The sequence below is a fragment of the Triturus cristatus genome, chromosome 5_2, assembly GCF_964204655.1.
Source record: "Triturus cristatus chromosome 5_2, aTriCri1.1, whole genome shotgun sequence".
NCBI classification, from domain to species: domain Eukaryota; kingdom Metazoa; phylum Chordata; class Amphibia; order Caudata; family Salamandridae; genus Triturus; species Triturus cristatus.
This window is the reverse complement of record NC_140588.1, coordinates 694,332,917-694,352,851: the sequence shown is the minus strand read 5'-3', so window position 1 is coordinate 694,352,851 and position 19,935 is coordinate 694,332,917.

The following is a 19,935-nucleotide window of genomic DNA, read 5'->3' as shown; positions in this document are numbered from 1 at the left end:
TAGTGGAAGAGGGGAATTATACAGGTAGTTGAGGTTTATACACTACTTAAATACCAACACTATAATTACAAGTAATTCTTCATCCTTTTTATATACTCATACATTCTATTTTTTTCTATAAGACATAGGAAATACTCCTGAGTGGGAGACGTCTTGGAATATTTTTCTCTCTACTCCTTGTTTTCCTCTCTTTCCCTAAATCACCATTGTTGCTTTGACCTTGTTGGGCACAGTGGGTGGGAAGGAGAAGTTGGGACCTCTCCTCTTGCATATTGTTCCCGCAGAAACACAGGCAAGAGTCTGACAGAAGTCTGACAATGAGTTGATAGGGTGGCCACATTAATGGCAACTGGGTGTCAAACTTGATCCTAATAGTGACCCTCAGGTACAAATACAGTCTGTTTCACGATTCTTTTGAAGTGGATAGAAAATGCAGCAAGTTATTTGAAGATTGTTTAGGGTGTTTGAAAGTTTATAAACATCACATTAAATTAAAGGGAGATGCAGTACCAGTAGTAGCAAAGGTAAAGCGCATACCGTTGAGAATGCAAGATTGTGTTGAGAAAGAATTAAAACAAGCATTTGCTATGCAATAGGTCTCGCATTTGCAAGGGTTTCAGCTATTGGCATTGCAAATGACAATGCCTTTTATTTAAGTGTGGGTTTTTTAAAACAGATAAATTACAGGCATTATTACTTACAATGGTAATAGCTTAAACACTTGCAAATGCGAGACCTATTAAGACGGGAATGATTTTGCAACACAACCGGGTGTTGCAAAGCATTTAACTCGTGTCCCTGCTGTACCGCTGGGCAGTGGAAATGCAATCGTGCATGCGCTACATTTTCATGTGTATTGGTGGCAAAGAAAGCTGGCGCCCATGTTGTTAATCTTAAAGTGGGCGTAGTGCTGAAACCTAAAACGCATATTTGAAAAAACAAGGGAACCCAAAAAGGTAATCAAGGACCTTGGGTAATAGTATTTTAAAGAAACATTGGTCCTTAGAACAGTAAGAATAATGGAAGGATAAATATAGTCCTAAATCGGACATTATTCCATTGTGTTAAAAAAGTGCATCTGTTGTTTTACAAAAGCTTCTAACATTGGATAATGTACATAAGCTCTGCCCTTCTTGCCTGAAATGCCTTTTTGTTTATTTGTATGTAATTGATCTGTATGTGTTGTCAGTTCTCCCTGGTGGATACAGGACTGTGTCCCACAGAAAGTATGTTCTTGTATCTGTGAATATTGCATTGAAGAATTAAAAAGGGTTTGTCCGGCTGGACATCCCCCCAATATAGTATCGATTTCGGACTATATTTATCCTTCCATTATTCTTACTGTTCTAAGGACCAATGTTTCTTTAAGAAACCTAAAACGCGACGCCCTGGGGTGGAATTGAGATGTGGGGCTACAGGGGCCATTAGTGAATTTGTATTAATTTCGGCAGCCATGCATAACAAAAGAATTCAAGTGGCTGCCTCGGGCACCTAACAGCCATTGCAGGAAAGTCGTGTCTGCAGTAGGACAAAATAATCAAAGAAAATAGTGCTGACAGACTAAATAAACATACAGTGTAACCACACAAGTAAAAAGTCCAGTCCACATGGTAGGTTACAAAGGCAGACAAGGCGTTAGTAAGGAAGGACTAACAAGCCTATCTATTAAGGAACCAGAAGCAACCATTTAGAAAGGACAGTAATAGGAGCCAATTGAAAAGATGGGAGGGGAGTGGGCGGAGCTTTAAGTCCATACCCGAGTAGAGCATGCCTCGCAGAGCAGCGCATGCACTGCCCAGGCTCGACCTAAAAAGACAAGCAATGCAGAGAGGCAACCAACGTTGCGCCCTGCGTTGAGCTGGGGGAAAGAGCAGCATAAATCTATATTTTCTAAACATGGCTTGCTGCTGTTCTCTTCCTAGGCAGTAGTGCACAGACAGACTGCCTAGTGCCAAGCATACACCTTCCAACCATAGTGCTAAAGCGTGTGCATGCTGTCTAGTAGAGAGTTTGCACAGAAAGGGTACCCTTCCATTACTAAATCCAATGCCAAGACCATTTTTTACCATTTCACACTGGATGTGTGCTGTAGAGTGCACCACACATCCAAAGCTTGAAATGTTTGGGAAAATGTAAACAAAGGGTCGTAGCTTGGCCTGTAACATTGGGGGAGTGAGCTTGAGATTCCCCAACGATGACTCTGGAATATCTTATTAACATACATTATCTGAGACGCAGGAAATGAGGGGGGCTTATGTCACGGTGGAAAGGGAGATCAGTATGGATTGTTAGCTCTACTTGAAACAAAATATTTGGTAAAATAACAGAGAGTGAGTGAGTGTGAATGTGAATCCTAGGTGAAATCCGACGGACACCATACCCGACTGAAAGCACCTGCTCACAACTATTAACTACAGAATATATTTATTAGGTGGGTGTAACACCCCAAACACCCCCACTGAAGTTACGCTCCTGTTAATGCCCGTCTTAAGGAGCCATTATTTTTTTGAGACAAAGCCAGGTAAGACAGTCACTAAATCTGGCTTTTAGTCAAACTCCACGAGTGGTAGCGTTTGATTGCCCATGTACGACCCCTGGAATGCCCCATACCGCCAAGTAGTGCAAAGCGCTGAGTTACTTTTTAGTTTAGGTTTCCACCACAACTTTTTTTTGCCGTGCAACATAAATACTTATAACAAGACTCTCTTCTCCTTTGGACAACCGTGTGTGACTTTGCGGTGCCGTAAAGAGGTGATGCATTTACCTCTATTTTTTTATGCTACCATCACACGCTTTCACTGTTTTACCAATTCCAGTGCGAGCCCAGCCTTCTAATGCGGGTAATTCGTTCGATTAGCAAAACAAAAGCGTTCACAATTAGTTTACCACGTTACTCCGCAACTCTGAGGATGCCTTTTCTTTTATAACCCATTGTTTTGAGGTGTGTTTGCCCAGCTGGAACAGTTGAAATGAACCAGTATTACAGGTCTCAAAATGCAATAGGTAAAACAGAAAAACAGGATTAAACCCTGGCGACATGCACTCATCTGGTAACCTTAGCTCACTGAGATCCCCAAAGTGTTTGCTTTCTGTTTACAAGCCATTATCGGGGCATATGAGCCCAAGTCTAGCATATCATCAAAAGTGTGAACTGTCTCTTGAACATGCCGACGGCCCTGGAGTGCCCCCCTCCCCCTGAAAGGGCAGTCCCAAGCGCACAATACCTGCGGTATCCTCCTTTCCCTGGATAACGTTCAGTTCAGCCTGACGCACGGTCCTGAGCTCCGAGGCCGCTGCGTCGCCTTTAAGGCTATACGCCGATTGCAGTTTCCGCGAAGAACCGCTCAGGTAACAAGTTCAGCATATTTCTGTGAATATAGGAAAGGAAAGCTGGACTCCGCTGAAAGCAGCCACTTTGTCGCAGGGTAGACTGCATCTACCCTCTAAAAAACAGTGGGTAGACAGCATCTACCTACGTCTACTCTCGACTCGAGCCCCGGTATGGCCGAAAGAGAGGTGCGTGTAGCTTAGTATCTTCATTAAGGATCAGCGCTGGAGTCTTTCTGTGGAACTCAGTGTCGCCCCAGATGAACCTACAGCACAATGTAACATGCTCTTCCTTCGCCTGGGGTCACTGCGTGGGCCTCGTGCCACCGATCTGCCTTTCTGGCTCACGTGACCGGGTCCGGCATCTTCGGTAAATAGAAGCGTAATGACATCATTAGTATAATAAGGATTTGTTTGCTGTGTTTTTATTTTCCATTAGCCCATTGACTCCAGGCTGCACACTTGTGAGGGTGATTGCTTATCTCACCGCTGGGGGGTTCGGGGAGGGGGACAGCACGAGCCTGAAGGCGTGTACTAATCACAAGAAAATATAAGGCGCAAGAGAGTCTGACTGTGTAATTATGAACACAGATGCCGTCCCTCGCCACAGGACTTCGCATGGGAAGGATAAATAAACCTGCCTCCTTTACAGTCGCCAAAATCCACAGGCATAAAAAACAAGGTCACCCATGCAGGCGGCCATTTTGTACACTCATGTATGTGGTAACACAGGGACAAGCCCCCACATTCGAGCCTGCAAACACTGACAGACACACATAGTTAGCCATAAACGTTTAGAGGGCACATCCGGACAGGCTAACGATATACAGAAGCACTAGCGTTACCCAAATATGGTCACAATAAAAGTCAGCGCACAGTCTCAAACATACAATATAGATGACACGTCTGACACATTCATGCCATATTCACTTAACAACAAACCGGGATAACGTGCTGTGTTCCGCACTGCACACAATGAGCTCCTAGATTGCACACACCACCAGGGTTCGATTGGGATACAAAGTAGGCCCCAGTACCCTAAAAAACAAACAGCATGCGCTGCCCACCCCTCGCAAACACCGGCCGGCTTTTTGTTTGCCTTGCGCATGCTCCCCTGCCATGTTTAGGTCAGGCAGCGATGCGCAAGACAAACAAAAAGTCCGAACAGTGCGGACTAAAACTGTAGTTGGTGGCTGCTGGTTCCGGACTACACGGAAGTCAGTTAGGCCACTGAAAAACAAGGTAAGAAACAGTACGCCAACACTAAGCCAATGGCAAGCAGCAGGAAAAACTACCGGCTGCTTGCCAACATAAAGAGATTACTTTAGATCTCGCTGAGACAGCGCATGCAGCGCATGCGGTGCCAAGACGAGACCTAAAAATTGATGGAGCTGGGAGTTATTGAATCTGTGGAAGCCACAGAATGGGTGACTCCCACTGTTGTGTGAACAAATCCAGTGGGTCTATAAGGTTGTGTGTGCCTAAGAGCATTAAATTGCGAGGTCGTAGTGTACAAATTTCTGCTACCTAACATTGATGCAATGAGTATGACACTTACAGGTGCGAGATACTTTACTAAGCTTGATCTTACTGCAACATATATTGTCAGATAGAACTTGATCAGGTAATCGTGAGGAGGCACCCCAGAGCAACCCCGATGTCCACGACTTCAGCCTTAAAAATCTCTCAAGGACTCCTTACCTTCTGGGCTGGGACGAAATCCACGGGCGAGGGGACGTCTTCCCAACACTAAAGACGGACTCTCGTCCAACCCCACAGCACGGAGAAACAACCTGGAGAGTCCTCGAGCCTCAGTGGGGCCGACTGGGGGTGATGACTAATCACCCCCAGTGTTACTGTGTTATGAGGTACCATCTTCTTCTTTGTCTAGCGCTTGGACGCCCCTGGGCATCAGCCGCGCTCTATAAAATTCCTTTCAATTCAATTTCAATTCAATGTCCATCCAATTGGATCCACAGGGAGGGCCCTGAGACGGAAGAAGAGAGGCGGAAGATCGAGTGACGAGAGAGGCGAATCAGCAAGGAACTGCGGGAGAGCAGAAGGAGAGCGCAGGCAACGATGCGGAGACAACGCTAAAGACCTTTAGAATCCCGAACTGTGGTGCAAGGACTGGTGGATCCCGGAGGACACGCATGAGCCTCCGGCTAAGAGCGGTACGTGACCTGGGCAGAGGAAGGGAAATAGGGGGGAGGGGCCTGCTAATAACCTCCCTTGACTTCCTGATCCATAGTAGCCTCCCTTGACTTCCTGAGCCATAATCCAAAGGAAAGAACACTAACTCCAGCAGTCTCTCTATTTCCGCGGGGTATTGCCCTCCCTTACTACCACCCTGCATCTACCTTACTTCCCTCATTTTGTTCCCCTCCTGCACAACTCACTTAATCAAGCCTTCACGGGGTATGGTGGAGAACAAGGCTATCCAGTTGTACATAACCGTTGACCGCTCCTTTTTGTTCTCTCTATTTTAAGTGAAATCTCGGGGATCCGACCAGACCACAAGAGAGTGAAGAGAACTCCTATCGTGGTGGACCTAATGGGAAGACTTCCAAGACCCAGCCAAGACTGTGCTTATTCTTTTTTTGTCTTTTTGTGACCTACCTTTGTCCTGATCCCGGAACAACTAATACTGAATAAACCCATCTCATTATTTCACATCTCCGGCCTCCTCGTTTCTGTTTCCGCCTGTCCCTCCGACAGTGTCACAGATGTTAACGACATTCATAACACTATTTGGAGCTTTTAAGTTTAAAAGGATTGCGTTTGGTCTCATATGAGCAGCCTCTATGTTTCAAAGGATCATGGTGAAGGTTTTGCAAGGAGTGGAAGGGTACGTTGTTACCAGGACGATTTGCTGATTTGCAGTGAGAACAGAGGAGAGCATGATGTTAAAGTGCATATGGTATTAAACAGGTTGATGGAAGCAGGTTCAACACTAAGAAAGGATAAATACAAATTTGGCATTGCGGAGGGAGGATGATTATCTTGGATGCCACATATCTAGCTCAGGGGTGTATAAAAAAGAATTGGTGGACACCATTCTTAATCTGAAGGAACCTTGTTGTAAAGAGGAGTTACTTTCCTTTTTGGGATTAGTGGAATACTACCGCAAGTTCATCAAGGGTTATGCAGAGAAATATGTTTCCATGAGGAGGTTGTTGATTAAAAGCTCAGAATTTTTGTGGTTTGAAGCCTGCTCTTAAAAGTTTGTGGCTTTAAAGGAAGAGTTGAAAAATGGATCTGATTTGCAAGCTTTTACACCGGGGGATGAAACGCTGGTTATTACAGATGCTAGGAAAAAGTGTAATATTTTCAGGGTATAATAAATCAGCCAGCTGACTGTTTATCAAGGTTGGTTGAATCATGGGATGAGAAAGTTGAGTGTGTAAATACCCTGGAGAGTGATGATGAAGAAGGGTTGTATGTATGTGAAATTACCAATAGAATTATAACAGAAGAGGAATGGAAGTTGGCAGTGTTGGAAGGCACAACTTTGAGTAAGGTCAATGAGCAATTGAAAAAATCAAGAAGCAACTGGCGCATCATGGAAAAAGTGTGGGATTTGATGAAAGATGAAGTAGCAGTGAACAATGTCATTTTATTTAGAGAGATCAGATTGATTCCACTGGAAACACGTAAGAGTAGAGTGATCCCCGTAGCTCATGAAGGACATTTAAGGATCGTGAAAATAAAAGAGAGGAGGAGGTAAACTTTTTGGTGGCTAGGGATTGATGTTGAAGTGGAAAGGATTGTTCGTGATTGTGTGGAATGTAGTCTCAGTGAAAAAATTCTCAAAACCAAAAATATTCCAATGGATGCCCTTGAACTACCAAAATATCCTTGGGATGAGGTATTTATTGATGTAGTTTGTCCTCTATGTGGAGAACAACGCACACCATTTTGTATAGTTTTGCTTGATTTATACTCCCGATTGGTGGAGGTAACGTGTGTGAGTGTCATCACTTTGACAAGTATTGTGTGAAGTTTTTAAAAGAGAAAGTTACCCTAACTCATTTCTATCTGATAATAGCCCTCAGTTTTATTCAAGAGAGTTTGAGAAGTTTCTAAAAGAGAATGGGATGGTATATAAAATGTGCACTTTATCATCCTGAAACCAATGGTGCCATAGAATGTATAACACTTAAAGAGAGCATTCAATTGGCTAAGGTGAATGGGCTGGATTGGAGAAATACTTTTCAGGAATGCATAACAGTGTACAGAGTGGCTCCACACTCATCTATGGTTAAGATTCCGTTTAAACTGTTCAAAGGGAGGTCATCTAACACTAATTTGTGTCCAAGGTGGATGGCATGGAATAAAGGGGTGCAAAAAATGGTATGGGTGAGTGGAGAGATAGAGAAGTTGATAAACAGATTAAGAGGAAAATGTTTTAGGTAGATCAAAAGAGAGTGAAAGATGCAGGGGTTAAGGTGGGAGACTGGATCAAAATAAGATGACTGGTGGGTTGTGCTCAATGGATCAGATATACTAAAAAACACAGGGTCATTAAACTGTTTAAAAATGCAGTGAAGATGGAGGATGGAAGGGTATGAAATCTGAATCGAGTGGTGGTGATTAAACTGAAGGAATTCAATGTGATAATGGCCTCATTATCACATATTACTCGAAAGACCTTCAAGAGTCTAAAACATATAGTCATATCCCTGAAATTCAAGGTCCAAAACTTTGGTACGTTTTAAACCCAAAACTTGAGGACAGAAGTCCATCATCTGCGTGGATGGAAAACCTTGAAAGTTGAGTTACTCCGATTAATCTTCACCTCTGGCCTAGTCTAGTGAGTGAGGACTACTGGTGTGGCCCATTAGTCACATTCAGATGAACTCCTACTGCCAAACAACTCTTACAAGTCAACTCAAAACCCCATACTTCCAACACACACACACACACACTCAGATACTATGGATGCATCTCCCACCACCAAACCAGAAATAGGTGTAATACGAAGAAAGTATTGAATTTACACAACAGGTAAAGACTCCAGTTTCTTTTAAATTGAAAACACAACACCCTGGTCCTAATCACTGCAAAAAGATTTGACATGTAGTGCCTAATCAGATACACTCATTTACTACCATAAAAGGTATAAGGTCTGCTTAAAACTGAAGGAAATGGGTGTGAACTCACTGTGCCAGGACCATTGCTGCTCTTGATACTTGATAGAGACTTGCCACATCTTAATAGCAGAGGATACATTTAATACCATGCCAAACATAATCCACTGACATTCTTGCAAAACTTGGATATGAGTTGGGGTCCTCTGTCAGTGATTATATATTCCGGCACACCATACAGCTAGAAGGTTTGCATTAGAAATACTTCTGCAAGTCCCTTGACTGTTGGTTTCATTTGTATCACCATGAAATAAACACTTTTGGTATGGGAATTGACGACTGTCAAAATCACTATATAACCCTTCATGTTTGACATATCAATGACAAAGTGTTAAGGTAGGATCACAAATATCAATCGAGGTATGCAAGGAAATCTACACAAATTATAGATTTCCATCCATACTTTTCCTCTACTAATCCTACTCCTGTGGCTATTTATTTTTCTTTATCATTTTACAGTTCGCCCTCTGAAGAAAAAGATGTAAGTAAAAGGAAAAACTGGCTGTAGCAGATGTTCTTTTGTGTTCAAGTAGAAAGAGGACATTCAAGATGGCTGTCTGGGTAGACGTACCTGTTGCCAGCTCCGATGGATCGTGAGTGGTGGGACCTCCGTTTGTCCTAATTGCTGCTGTTGGGGGCAGATAGCACCCCACAGTGGGACCCCCCCCCACTCTTGGAGCAGTTGCGGTTCAGAGGACGCCCAACAGTGTGCCGGAGTTAGATTCTAAGAAAGGCACGGCCTGCAAACCAGAGTCCGCCAGAAACAGCTGTCATCAGAGACGCAAGCTGATGGTCTCTTCTGCCATAGCAACAGAGTCTCTTTTGAATGTGGCTGTGCTTGTCTGTCAGATAATAAGAGAAGCAATCAAATGAGCATACTCGCAACATTGAGAAGCAGGTATTTGGTTAGACAGTCACAGTTGGAGGTCAAGATTTGTTATTGTGAAGCTTACAGTCAGCATACAGTGCTGTGGTTCCAGGAGGGAGCGCTGATCCAGTGGCAGGTATGTTAGCATGTTTGGTAAGACCACTGCCATTGCTGGCATTACCCTTAGTTCCTTGTAAAACACAGACAGCTTTAGCATTACAAGTTAAGACCCTGTTAGATATATGGGGACAGGCAAACAAAAAAGAAGGGGACAAGTATATTTATATGCAGCGACGGATTCCCTGGCATTCTAGGATTAGTCCAACAATGTCATTCTTCTTAAGACATAGAGGTGAGGAAGATACCCCACAGAATATGGGAGATTTTTGAGGATGGGCGAAAGGTGGACTAAGATGCTTTCTGCAATAAATTGGGGATAGCTAGTGGATGCTTTCGGGCATATGCAGGTCAGGCGGCGGCGGCAGCTGTTTGCAAGGTCTGGGCAGGTTTTCCACGAGAACCGGAAATACATGTGTTGAACCAGAATCTTCCAGATATGGAAGGAGAGGGCAAACTCATCTTTTGAATTTACTCATTGTTGAGTCCATGCACAGCTGTCCGCATAACTACACTAAAGACACAATGGGAAGGTGATAGAGGCATGAAGTTAAGGTAAGGGGATTGGACATCTATATTAGGTAACTGCAGGCGAGTTCCATGTAATTCATAACTTATACATTATAAATGCGTACATAGGGATTATGTCACACCACAAAAGAAACATAGACTATGTTGGACCTGGCCCTGCTTGCAGGGTCATCCTGAACTTTTTCGCCTTCCCCCTAGCCTTTTTGCTGTTGTGGAATGAGTGGTTGTAGGAGGTTGGACACTTTAGCGCTGGTTAGAAGTGCTAAGTGTGTGTGCTTTCTGCCTTACATAGGCTTATATTAGGAACCCCCCCTTTTAGGGGACATCTCCCCATGGTAGGAAATGCATATGCCATATGTGGTGTGAGAGGAAGATAATAAATGCAGTGCAATGGTGTACGCACCTTTATTTTCATCCTTGCAGAAACTTCACTTCTAAAATGGACGCCGTTACTGTATGGCTGTGCCGCCTGACTGAGGTGGGTTGCCAGTCTAGTTGTCTGTCTCCCAGCCCCCAGCTCTTGGCGGGAAGTCTGGCCAACAGAGTGCTGCCCTCCTCCCCCAAGACCAGTTGGGACAGGTTTCCCCAAGGAATCTTCTGGAAGCTTCTAGACCTTTCTGGTAGGTGGGGTGAGCGGGTATATATGGGGGCTGTGCCTCCATGTGGTCAGACTGTGCGTGGACTTTGATCGAGAGGGGACACTCTGCCAGGAGGTACCGCCGCAGGGGCCTGCGTGCTGGCCCCTGTGCCCACCTGCACCCCTCTACTGTCCACAGGGCTAGTGAGAGACTCTGCTGGAGTGGAGACTGCTGCGCTAGCAGGATTGCTATCGTAATGGAGGATGACTGTTCCTAGGAACTGCTGCTTCAGGTCTGGTGAGCTGCCCTACTGCCTGCTGATCTCGCCCTGCATTAACTGTCTCCTGGTGCCCCGTGAGCGCTATCATCTGTTTGCCTGCACTCCAAGGAGGTGAGGAGTGTGGGCGCTACTTTACTCAGTGGGACCCTGGGACTGTGAGCCATCTAGCGCCTTGTGAGCGCTGCCTCCAGCACCTACCCAGGAGAAGAAGGTGCGTGGGTCCTGGTCATTTTAAAGGCACAGCAGGAGCCTACCCCGCTGGTGCATCGCATTTTGCAGCCTTCGCAGATGCCTACCCCGTGTTTTTGCGGTGCTTCGCATTATTTTTGAAACAGCGGGAGCCCACCCCGTGTTTCTGCCGCATTTGTATTTTATTCCCACAGCGGGTGCCTACCCAGCGTCTTGCCTGCCTTCGCAATTGAGGCGGGTGCCCACCCCGCACTGGCGCCAACCAAAGAAATCACTGCCGCAAAGCACCGCCGTGGTCCGAACGCCAAGGGAAGGAAGCCAGGCAGTCTGTCCGGTTGGGGGCAGAGCCTCACGGAAGCCATCTCTGCCTCCCCTTGCCTGGGGGAAGCCGTCTGGAGCCTCGCGGGCTCCGCATCGAAGTCCCGGGTCCCAGGAGGGGGCCCGGGTGAAGCCAGGAGAGGTGCTGTATGGTGAGCGGGGCTCCCGTGCATGGTGAGAGCCCCGCGGGAACAGCTGAGGCAAGAAGGAATCCTGCAGCGGAGGGGGCCTGAGGCACGTTGTCGGTGCCTTTCCCTTCTGTGCTGCTGATGAGGAGAAGGCTCCGCTGAGGGTGGAGGAGAGGTCCCAGCAGTGGGACCTGTCGGGGCACATTGCCGGTGCCCGGAGACTGCAGAGACTCCCAGAGAGGCCCCGGACTGCCGGTGAGTGGGGGCTGGATCTTGGACACTGTGGGGCCGATTTGGGGGGACCCCCGAAACCTGTGAAGCAGAGCCCCGGGAAGGAGGGGCTCCCAAAGCATCGCAAGTGTCGTCCTTCTTTTGGGGGCCATTCCTTTGGAACTGACTCTGCCACGTTGGGCCGGACATTGTCCCTAAAATCCCAGTGGAGGCATTGTTTACGGTTACCGAGTTCCAGAGGGGAATCCAACTCTACCAGTGCTTGTTTCTACAGCTGTACCTGCGAAAGCGCGGGCAGCTGCCACGTGTGGAGGACCCTGACTGTGAGGGACAAAGGGTATTTTTGGGCTCCAGGTAAGGTCAGTTGGCCTGGGGGTCAGGTTAGGGGGCTCTGTCGGGGCGCAAAGCCCTGAAGGTGATAGGCCCCTGGTGGTGTTTCTAGGATGCACTGTTAAGGTTATGTATAATGTAGCTACACTGCTGGTTTCAGGCACAAGGAGTTTTCTGCCTCCCAATTTATGCTGAATGTCTTCATTCTATGCCTAATGATTTCATGCCCAGGTGTATTCACATAAGGCGCACTGCCAAAATGCTGAGAAGGGCCTTGATACATGTCTAATGTGGTTTAGGCTTGCATTGCTGATTTCATGCCTAATACTCGTGTCATGCAATGATGTTCCCCTGCCTAATGTTTTATGCTATTGAGATGCCACGTGCACAGGTTTAGGCTACTGAGATGATGCCTACATGTTAACATGTTATGCCATGCCCATAGGACTAGGCCTAATGCTGTTACCCTGATGTTGATGTACTTTAGGCCTAAGTAGGATTCCAGTGTACGGCATTTATGCGAATGTAATGTCTCAGGCTCATGCCTGACTACGTCTTTATGCCTAAGGTGAGGCCTAATGGCCTGCAAGCATGTTTTCCTTTCAGGTCTGATGCTATTTTGCCCCCTGCTTACATTGCTGGTTTTCACGCCTCGTGCTGCTGTTATGCATAATGCTTTTATGCTTATTGCACTGTTACTAGGGTATTTCTATGCCTCGATGCTAACAGGTTTTCCACACCTAATGTCATGCAGAATGGGGTCTCCAGACCTAAGGCTATGTGATGATGTTTTCAAGTTCATGCCTACTGCCAATGTAATCTAAACTACGCGCATGGACTTACCAGTAGCTGCTGGCTGTTACTCATCTAATGCGGATGGACTTCACATTTATTCTTTCTTTATACTTGTGATGGTTCGGGTAGCGGCCCGATTGGCCCTGCCGTGTAAATAGTCCCCCTGTAGACTGCTACCCGGTGCTAGTTGGCACAGTGTTACAACTGTGATTGCCTTATGACGTGTTCTGCATAATACATATGCTGGTTTTTTTCCACCTAAACTGGTGTGGTCTCTTTTTGTAGTGTGCCCGGTGTGTCGTCTGTGAGTGTGCTGCGCAGATGCTTTACACAATGCTCCTGGTTTAGCCTACCCGCTCCACACCACGCTACCCCTTTTCTTACAGACTAGATTCCTCCAACCCGGAGAAGTGTCCAAAATGCAGAGTAACAGAGGTAATGTATATTCACATGTGGTGGACATGCCCAGGTGTGAGAGCCCTTTGCGGTGAGGTAATTCAGACCCAAGGGATACTGCCCTATAACCACGCCAACGATACAGATATGTTTGCTGGGACTTGTCACCCATAATAAACACACTAAATATGCGGTGAAGATAATAGAATTAGGCCTCACCGTGAAGTGTGTACCCTTGAGATGGATGACAAAACGACTACACAAAAGCAATGATTATAGGTATTTGCGAAGTGTGGGCTGGGTACGGGCTGAATGTGGAGTACGTCATAGTTTGGTTAACAATGGAGTGCAACAGGGAGCAAGGTGGAATGGGACTTGGTAGAAGTCTGACTATAACAAGAAATGGGAAGCCCTGACAATACGTAAAAGGAACAGATGATTAATACTTTCTAGATGTGTTTTTGATATTTATTTGCTTTAATATGATGTGATGATACCAATTGTGCTGCCTAAGCAAGCCAAATGTTATATATGGACTTATGAACACGTGGGAAATTCCGTCGCACACTGTTTTACTATGAGTTTTTTTTATATATCACTTTTTCAGTTTCAATGAGGTAATGATCAGGTATGGACTTATTTTCATTTGAGTACAGTGGCGGTTGGTGAGTTTTGAAAATGGTAAGGCGGAAAAGTTGGGGATGAGTGCAATGTCGTGAGTGAGCAAAGCAAACAAGCTCAACTGAAAATGTGGAAGTTGCCCCAATCCCAAGAAATGTTTGAAAATAAAGAGTGGTAATAGAGAGATGGGAGAAGAGGATGGAGTGTGAAGGGTACATGTTGCCGAGAGAATGTGCAGGTACAGGGAGAAGGAGGCGTTAGAAGGAGGGGGATATAAAGGGCAGATGAAGATGGGAGAAAACACATGTGTAAGGAGGAGAGGGGTAAGCAGGAAGGAGGGACAAGTGCAAGTGATTACTTTGCGAGCTTCATGGGCCTAATCTTCCATGGCAGCTTCTACTAATGGTCAGATACTCTTGTGTGGATTCTCTCCTGTTACCAACTGCCACAATCTGCACCCTCCTACTGCCTTCTTTCTAGACTCCTCAGCCCTCAACCTAACTCTCCTGATGTCAAAATGTACCCCCACGTCAATACGGTGCTCTGGATTGACCCAGACTGAGACAGCCCTCGATCCTGAGAAAGGTATGGAGGAGAGAGCAGGATGTTGATAAGACACACAGGCACAAGCCACTTCTAATAATAGGTCAGGGTTGACATGGTTGCCTTTCCAGCAGGGAGGTATCAAGGTAGGTGTTATCCAGCACACCAAATCTGATTTCTATATCTGTTGCAGTGCCTTCTCATAGTGCTTACGTGACTCCCTTTAGCACAACACTACACAAGAAACCTACTGCCAAACTCCAATCTCAGCAAGCGCTCTGGGTTTTCTTACCTACAGCTGGCAGATTCTAGGACTCCTCAGTGCTCCACAAGTGTCTCACTGACACTTGAAAAAACACCGGAGCATAGAGCATCAAAGCATCCACAGATGCTCAACTCTCCCAGGGCAATGAGAGGGACACCGCTGAGTGTAAACTGCTGGCATCAGACACAAAACATAAGCAGAACAATAGTACGGGCAATTTTAAAATGCTGTCCCTTGTTAAAAAGCATACACCTTTAATTCCAGCCACACCCGCAACATGTTCAAATGGCCTTTGTAAAGCAATTTGTGACCCTGGGCAAATCACAATCTCCTCGTACCTAAACATGGATCTGTTATTGTGCAATGCAACTGGTGCTCATGCAAACCACTCCAATATCCTCTGGGCGAGTGCACGCTACATAAAACCGCTGCAAAAATTAAATAAATGAAAACCACAAAGGCACCGCTAGGAGACTTCCCCAACCACAGGAGATCCTCTGGAAATTAAAGAAGACATCCCCACCCCCGCCAATATTACACACTTCACCTCCACTCCACTCCACTGAGGCACACACCATTCGACTCCCGGCTGGAATGTGATGAATTGGGAGACGATTCTGGACGATCTTGCACTGCTTTCACGTAATGTCGCCTGGTGTCCGAGCGAGCGGTCCTCACCGTTTCATCCTTCCTCTCCCTGCGATATTCGCCACAGGTCGCTTCGAAGTGATTAGTCCTTCCGCACTTCCTACATCGCTGTCCCATAGCCGGACACGCATCTCTGTGCGGGAAGTCATGTCCACACCTGTAACATTTCCTTCCGCTCTCTGGTTTTCTGTCCTTTCGCCTTGAGTCGTGTCTCCTGTTCTCGGTATAATTCTGACGAGAGAATGACCCAGCCGGGTATCGTCGCTCCTTCGAGTGTCTGCGTCTGGGCTTGTCTTGCACCCGGCATACTTGTTCACGTCTTTCAGAGCGCCCAGCCTCCATACTTTTAGCTTGTTCCTCCGCTTGATCATACACTCGATTCATCTCATCTATTTCCTCTAGATTATGACTTTTTCTCAGTAACCTCCTCCTTAGTGTCTCCGACTGACATCCATCAATGATCTGTGACCGGATGGCGTCATCCGTTGAAAACGTATCAAACTCGCAATATCTGGATAATCGACGCAATCGGGTTATAAACGAACTCATTACTTCCTCTTTCCCTTGACGCGCTTGATGAAAGGCGTACCGTTCGTAGTCCACGTTTCTTTTGGGCAAAAACTTCCTATTTAACGCTTCACACACCTTATCATATGTTCTAGTGTCTGCACGAGGCAGCTCTTTGATGATCTTACTGATTTCTTTGCCAACCAAGTTGCGCAATGCAATCATCTTGTCCTCATCTTCCGTTACCTTGGACCCTTTAATGTAATCCTCAAAATCTTCCAACCACTCTTGCCATCTGGGACCCATGCTCTCCCCAACCGTCAACGGTAGTGGATCCGGTGGGCGCAAGTGTGACACACTCGTCACGATCGGCGTGGTCTCCGCGGCGAGTTAGAACGCGACATCTTGGCAGTCCGTACCACACTCGACCAGTTTTCCTTGTTCCTACTTTTATTATTTTTTTCTAATTGATGCCTGGCCACGTTCTGACAGGCCAGTCCTTTTCTTGGCTTGTCAAGTGCTTGTTCACCTTCTGGCCTGACTTAAAGATGGCCGCCCTTTAATTTCAATGGGAATGTCCTGATAATGAATGCCTGACTCCGATATGGCTGCCCCCAGAGTTGCTCACTCCCCACGAGGTCTTCCTTTCACTCTCAGCCAGCTTGCCAGTCAAACTGCGAGTGCTCTTGCGGCCACAGCACCTTTCTCCAGCCTCACATGCACTTCAGAGGCCTTCCCTGGGCACAACGAGCTCGGGGTGGGCTCCCGACGCTATTTTCGCGCCCTTGCCGTCTCTCACGCATCGGGCGTGAGCTTGTCCATCAGCGCGTAGCAGCGCTCGTTCATTCACACAAGTTACGCTCCGGTGCCTTCGCCAATCACCTCGAGAGCTGTCAGACGTTGTTGGGGTAGGCTCCCGCTTCTTCCGTCACAGTCGGATGCAGCGCGACTCAGCGCTGGACCTCGGGCACGTTTTCTTCGTTACGGCCGCATCAAGGGACAGGGGCACATCGGCTTCATGTGCGAGGGACGCTGGGGCTGCTGCATCCCACCCTCGTCGCCAGCTGTAGCGTCGTGGCTCATTAATCACCGACGCTAATGTGGGGTGATATTAACTTTATTCATGTACAACTTGCCCCTCTCAAGTCCCTACTCTAACCGCTCTCCTCCTGCCGCCGCTCCTCCTCTTCCTTCTCGCCCCCTGGCTCCGCCCACACCAACTACTGTACCGCTAACCCACTACAGTATCCACGGCACACAGCCAGCCAGAGAGCGTTTATATATGAGCCAAGTGTGCCCTGAAGTCGGAGGCATGAGAGCGCCTTCAGAAACACCATGTGCACAGAGGGCACTGAGACAGCCTGTGCCTATAGCATGCACCCCCCCACATGCACCCCCCCCCAGAAGCCCAATGTATACAGCCTGCACGCACCCTGTCATCTTGTGTACACAGACCCCTGAGCCACCCCGTGTGCACAGCACGCACTCTCCCATGGCATCCCATGTGCACAGCCTGTACGCAGCATGCACACCCTGAGACATCCCGTCTAACAGCATGCACCACACAACACACATACTATGCAATCCATGCCCATGCATGCACACTGTGTATACAAATAATGTACCCTGCTAGACACCAGGTGTACAGCACACACACTCCGAGACCTCATATGTATATACAGCATGCACTGCTTGAGGCACAGCGTGTGCACTGCAGCAGCCCTCTTGTGACATCCCACGTGCACAGCATGTACCTCCTGGGACACACTGTAAACAATTATATGCACCCCCATGTGTGCACACCCTGCATACAAAGCATGTAACCCCCCCACCGAAGACCCCGTGTAACAGCATGCACTTTCAGAGACACCATGTGTACAAAGCATTCACTAATCGAGGCACCACAACAGCCATCATAAGACATCCCATGTGCACAGCGTGCACCACCCGGGACACACTGTATACAATCCATGCACCCCATGTGTTCACACCGTGCATACAAAGCATGTCCCCTCCTTGAGAGACCATGTGTACACCCCATGCACCCCCATGAAAGAGACTGAACACAGAACTGCAGCCCACGTTTAACCAGCATCCTGTCCCTTTATTCTGTATCTAAACAACAGCAACAAAAAACGACACCCCCCTCCCCAAAACATCAGCTCTTCAGTGAAACATGCATCTAAATATCCGCATAGCCGGGTATCGTAGCTGCTGCGCAGGTTTTCTGTGCAAAGAAATGTACGTACAGAAAAATATGCCCTTTGTAAGAAAGTGGCTGTGTATACACTGCACCAAAGTAAGGTTCCGTGTGCAGAGATTCCACAGTCCCCAGAGGTTTGGCAGAGGCTAAAATTAGATATAACCTTACTCTCTAAAGTGGTAGCCTGGTCGAGCAGTAAGGCAGTATCAGAGGACAGTGTAAAGCATTTGTTGTACACAATCAGTCAGCAAATGGTCTCACACACTCAAGAACTGAACTCTAGGCCAATTGTTTTGTATATAAAAATATATAGTTGTTATATTTTAGAACCACAAATAGGTATCAAAATACTTTATCAGAATGAGATGCTTTAGTTAAATACTTTCAATAAGCAATAGACTTTTAAATGCAATAGTTACAGTTGTTGCAATAGGCAACACAATTATAACATTGAGCTCAATGGGAATTTTTAAGTAAATGCAATTTAAATTACTTTGTTTTCGTTGATCGGCTGATTTTTAGTAAATATTTTAAAGTTTCAAAACTCGACACTTGGAAGAATTTCCAAATGAAACCAGTCAATGTTACCCTATGGAGAAAATGTAGGTAATCGGCTTTCAGGTAAGTACTCGACTGGCAGAGTTAAGGTTCTGGGCATAGACTCAGGAGTCTCCCAGGGTCAGGTAGATACAGTTGGTACACCCTCAGCGGCCCAGGTGCAGCCGGTTGAGAGAGAGTTAGGCCCAATGTTTGCCTATGGCGGGCAGGGGGCCTCTGGTTGGTGGCTGCTAGCAGGCAGGCCACGTGGCTGTGGGAGCTGGGCTCCTGGTCACTCACACAGGGCAAGTGGAGAAGTAAGATAGTATAGATGTTGCACTTCCAGGGGCACTCGGGCGGCTGGGTGCAGGGTGCTTTTGAGCCGTCGGGCGCTCAATGTATTTCATTGGAGAAGCTGCAAGATGAACAAAGGCTGCAAGCTCGGGGATGGAGATTCTTCAGGTGTGACCACCACTTGAGAGGTAAGTTGGGAAGCTGTAGGTTAGGTAGGCACCCAGGAGCTGGGCACAGGGGGCAGCAGTGCGCCAGGTGCAGGGGTGTCTTTTCGCATCAGGAAATCTTACCCTCTGCTGGTCGCGGTTGGAGGGGTCCCTGGTTGTGAGGCTGCAGGTGTGATCAGGAGCGTCGAGGAGGGTACTTGGGTGCTGGATTCTTGGTCACAGTCGCCAGGGGGACGTCCTCGTGGTGTTTGTTCACTCAGGCACAGGCCGGGCTCGGCAGGTGCAGAGTGTGCTGGATTCGCGGTTCCTGGCTTGGCACCAGGGGTTGTTGCTTGTTTGAGCAGAACCACTGCTCGTGGGAGTCCCAGTCTTTTAGAGGAGCAAGGCAGTCAGGTCCTCCGGGGTTTTTGAGGTTGTTGGCCACTGGAGATGCCGGGGTTTAGCAGGAGCAGGTTCGAGGGTCGACAGGTCTGTAGGGTTGGGGCCAAGTCAGTTGGTGTCGTCCTCTTGTTAGCAGCTGCACGGCAGGTCTTCTTTCTTCTTGTTCTTCTTCCTTGTTTCAGATTCAGGATCTGAGGAAGGAAGATTCAGGCTGCCCCTAAATACTAAATTTAGAGGCGTTACAGGTTGGTAGAGGTCAGGGACCAATGGGTCCATTCCCTGGGGTGGGTGCACCCCCTAGCCTGCCACCCTCCAGTGGGAGGGGGACAGGAGCCTATTCCTGATTGGGTAGGGCTCCCCATCCTCAAGATGGCGAGAGCCCGGAGTTGTGCTTCACCTCGCCTCCCCCACCTGAGGGGTGGGGTTGGCAGAGGCTGGCACACCCCCTTTCCTCACTTTGGTTTTCCCGCCCATCTTCCCACCAGAGTGGGGGTCAGAACCGGTGGGGTCCAGTTGCTGAGTACAGCAAGT